The sequence below is a fragment of the Euprymna scolopes genome, chromosome 6 (assembly GCF_053919585.1).
Source record: "Euprymna scolopes isolate OS-2025 chromosome 6, ASM5391958v1, whole genome shotgun sequence".
Lineage (NCBI taxonomy): Eukaryota > Metazoa > Mollusca > Cephalopoda > Sepiida > Sepiolidae > Euprymna > Euprymna scolopes.
The window spans coordinates 126,702,683-126,707,682 of NC_136487.1; the positions used below are offsets into that span (position 1 = coordinate 126,702,683).

Here is a 5,000-nt window from a genome sequence, read left to right on the forward strand (position 1 = left end):
TAGGTTTTTTCACATACCCCGAAAAACACCCGGGCAACGCGTTGACAACGCGCAGTTGGAAAATAGTAAAGTGTTAAAAGAACAAACAGGTGCGCGTTTTTGATTGACATGACGGCGATAGGTATTCAGCAGTTACGATTTTGTGCGGGACAGTTTTGAATAAATTGGTTTGTTTGTTTTTAAAAACCCGCTCCCTGTTTATTAGGAGGAGCGAAATGAAAGCTACAGTCTGATATGACAAAGTCAACATTGAACACACGTTACTTAGCTCTCTTGAGATAATTGGCTTTCGGCCTGTGGTTAGAGTCGAGTTTCGCTTTTTTTTATACCGAAAACCGAATGTAATGCGTGCCGATGCGGGAAATGTGAAATAATTAACGTTTGAAAGTCAATAAAATTAAATAGACAGGCGAGCTCCGTGGATAACTCTGAGATATTACAATTTATAGATGATATAAAAAGTTTTAAGAAGTTGTGAAGCGAGCAAGCGCTTCTTTCAAAGAAGCCTTTTGTGGACATCGAGGAAAAGCGAACATACATACACACATACATTTTCACTTTTATATATATAGATTTAGGAATTTAAGAAAATTGGGCAACGGAAAAGGACCATTTTCAGCAGCTAGGAATAAAAGGGAAATTATTGAGTCAATATCGATTGAAAATTAATTTGAGCCCGGTTCTTGCAGAAGAGGACTCCCCAATCCCCCACCCCAATTAAAAAAAATATTAATATACTAATTGTTCTGTTTTGAGCTCTTGAATGCGGGAATTTTTCGGTTGAAATCGAGAATCTGCACAGAATTTTGGTTCGAAGTCACATCGACCGAAACATTAACGAAGTTTAGTATCTGTTCTGATGCTACATTGCTACACTTCACCTCTTTTCGTTCAATGAAGGAGAAATGATCGAGGCAATTTTAATTTTTGCTCAGACCAAAAGTGCCCCATTTGGGAGCTGGATATTCTCCATATTTAAAAACGACTTTGTGTCTAACTGTACTTTCGGGGGGGGGGGCGCAAGTAAATAGAAACACTCAATATGTAAACAGTAGTACAAAGCATGTTCATAACTTATAGACATCGATTTTATTTGGTTTTAAAGAACCCTTCACATTTAAATTTTCTTTTTAATATAGTTTTTTTGGGAGGAGGGGTATTTTAAAAAGACTCTTGAACAACAAGCTATTTTCAATCGATATTTATTTAATAATTGCCCGAAATTTATATGGGCTACTAACTCTCCATCCTAAATTCTAAAATAATTGTGTTTTTAGTGGGTTCACAAATATCGCTCAAAAGTAGAATTTCAAATGCGAGTGGAGGGTACTTTTAAATGTAAATATAATTTCTTTTTCAATTTTAAAAATTTCTAAATGTTTCCTCTTTATCTATTTTATCCAGGCTTTGATAAATTCATTGCATATATTCATGTATATTTTTAATGTTTGACCCAAGAATTATACAATAAAAAAAACAGATGGTGTCAGACAAAGTGGCTCCAGGAAAATAAAATAAAACTAGCCCAGTCTTGAAATCTTCTAACATTAAACTGTGAACTCCCTGGGAAATGGCCTGTAAATATTTGGCAACTAGGTGCAAAAAAATACTTTTAAACCGTTTGATAAAGGGGATGGACAAGTGACCTTTAAAACATTTACTTTATCAATAAAAAATGAAATGAAAGTTGAAAGCGATTCCCCTACAAAAATACAAAAAAAAAAAAATTAATTGCTTATTTTATTAATCATGTTTTGGGCAAAAATGTGACCATAACAAATTCAGAAATAATAAATCTAAGAGTCTATTTCTCCATCTCAAATTACATAGATGGTAGAAAATTACATTGTCTTGTTTGTAGTAAAAGTTAATTGCTTTTGATTTTTTTCATTTCTCACCTCCTTACTGCATTGATATTTTTTTTAAATTACAACAAATATTTTTCAATACCAATTAACTGTTTGTTTGTCAATAATTAAATTTATTGGATATCGAATGGTCCTAAAACTTCATACGAAAATATCTTGAAAAAATCTTAGAAATTGGAAAAATATTACATCTGATTTTTCAGTACTCCTCCATCTCCGAGTGCTCAATTTTAAGTTTAATACTTTTGGGTGGCTATCTGAAATATTTTTAAGATTGTTTTATGCTAAAGATGGTGTAGAAAATTGAATGAACAAGGTGTGACGTAGTCCCTGGCATTGGCAGGCTCATTTTAGACGACAATAGTGTTTGGAGGTATGCTAAAAACCACATTGACAATTAAAATAAAGATTACGTTATGGCTAAGGTAGAAAATGAACCATATTAAACGAACGTGTATTTATATTAAAATGGAAATAAATGATACAATGAAGAATATTATGATTATTAGCTAGAAAATGCTAACATAACAGTAACAATATTTTGTAAATGAAAAATCAAGAAAATCATGATAGAATTGCAAAACATTTATATAACTTAGTTTAAAAATGTTTTTTTTTTTTTTTTTGAAAGATTCATGTGGGAAAGATTAAGCAAACTCATGTTTTTGTAGGAAAATGTAACATTTAGTAGAAAATGAATATGAAAACTTTTGAAATAACGATAAATATTTTTTTTTAATTAAAAAAGAATTTTGTTAATTACAATGATTACAAGAGAATAATTTAGTTATGTAATACACTTTATTATCTCATTGTTACTCATATTTAAGTCCTAAAATTCTTAAATTATAATGTAAAAACATCAACATTTCTCCAGTTTCACCTTTCAGACGATTTCTACTTGGTAAATAAATATTACCTCCAATACTAAATAATCGTTCACTTTCAACAGAAGACTGGGGTGCTGATAAATATTTCCTGGTAAAAGATGGCAGGATGGGAAATTCATATTTATTTGAATTCCACCATTGAAAAATATAATTGTCGCATTTTATATTTTTTAATTTTTTATATTTTCCCATTTCTATTTTGAATGAGTATATTTGTTTGTTTATTTCACTGTCTAATTCATTCTTTACTGGTTCGGCCTTTTCTTTGTCTTTTTTCTTTAATTCAGTGAGGCATTTTTCAAAACTAAAATTAAAGTCATTATCATCATCACTTTTCTCCACAGATACGTCAGACACATCAGTCTCCATAACTTTTGATACATTGGGTGACGTGTCTATTTTTTCTTTGGTTATAGCATAGATATCTTGTGTTAACCATTCTGTAATAGCCTTCTCATGGGGCAGGCCACTGTAGTTATTTTCAAGGAAACCAGACTTGAATCTAGGGTCGAGCTATGTTGCTTAGAATAAGGTTTTTATCCTGTAAATAATTATTAAATCTAGCATTAAAAGAAGTTTTCCATGCTGAAAGTGTTGAATTTAACGCATGAAATAGTCCTCTGTCTTCTCCCCTTTTAAAAAAATGATGAATCACTTTAATTTGTGGTATAATATAAGACGCAGTTGCTTCTCTGCTAGACAGTACATTTGTGCATTCATTAAATTGTTTCAGTATTTTTAGTATTTTTCTAACATCTTCCATTGGTTGGATTCCAAAGAATGTGGTTGTACATGTTCACTGCAATATGAAATAAGAACATTCTTTTGTTCGAATACTCTTGAGAGCATAGCATATTGACAGTTCCATGTTGTATTCACATCCTGAATAAATCTATGGTTGGGCAAATTAAATTTTTTCTGGTATTCCTGGTACTTTGCAAAAGCTGCAGGTGAATGGTTGAAGTGCCCAACTATTTGTTTACAAATAGATATCATGACCTTCACAAATCTATGTCTAAAAATGGCATCATTAATCGTCAACTGTAACGTGTAGAAAACATGGTAAATCTGAATAATTCGTTTGCACAGTTGCTGCTGCCATATTAGCTGCATTATCTCGTATAAAAACATGGATTTTGCAAGAAATATCAAATTCTTCTACTACGTTTGTAATAATTTCACTAATATTGACTGCAGTGTGTGATGCTTTAAATGGAGTGATTCTTAAAACTGCACTTCTTTGCTCAAAGTTTTCATTGATTCTAAGTTTTATTTTCAGCGACAATATCGTGCAAGGTTTGTTGCTTAAAGGAATCTCTGACAATTTTGGCGTGTTTCATAGTTAAATCATCGTTTGGCTGTGCTCTTTTCATCTCTTCTTTCCATTTCTTGTCATTTTCTTTTTGAAGATCTTTGTGATGCTGTGTATGTGTTTCAACATATTTGTGTTTCAACATGTTTGTTGTGGTAAAAGAAGCAATGCGTGTTCCTCTAGTTATTTGCTTATTGCACAATTGACATATTGATTTCATTTGATTTATCATCAGAAATCTTTAAAAAAATTTCCAAACTATACTTTGCTGCTTAGCACTGGATCTGCTTGCCATAATTTTTGTCTGAAAATAATAAACACCAGTTAATAATATTTTGATTTTATTTATGTGTAGATTTTATAAAGATTTAAACAATTTTTTTATGAATTGTATGATAAATAAAAGTTATAGTTTCTTCACTTATTTTAAGCTGACATGAGCAATTTCCTCAAAATAGTATTCATGCATTTTTCAATCAATGGAACACATTGAGGATAATTCAATTTTAACATTCATTCTGAAAATAAGAGACACAATATTGCAACATTATTCTAAGCATGAGTGCATCAAGTATTTTGTCTTGCATTAAATTATAAAAATTTGTTTAAACTAGCTTCAGAGTTCACTAAGAACTTTGATTCTTAGTAAATGCTTATGTATTAAAAGATTGAATGTTTATAAACCTTTTAGATCCAATCATTTTTATGATCAACTTTATTGTAACAACCAATATTATAACTATTTGATTAATAAAAATGAATTTAACTTTCTATTTAAAAAAAATAAGTTGGTAAAATAAAAGGCTAGATTAAAAGACTAAGAATAGAAGCAAAAGAAAAAAAATGAAGGTAAAAAGGCTAGCGGGCAATATCAGGTAAGGACAGACGTTATATGTATGAAATTAAAATAAAAGTGTACTTTACATATTA

At 30.4% G+C, this 5,000-nt stretch overlaps 1 protein-coding gene across 2 annotated transcripts in view; it reads left to right on the forward strand.

Annotated features, from left to right (window-relative positions):
• Nucleotides 1-5,000, forward strand: part of LOC145277944 (guanine nucleotide-binding protein G(s) subunit alpha-like) — a 458,077-nt gene that overhangs the window by 412,012 nt on the left and 41,065 nt on the right. The window lies entirely within an intron of this gene.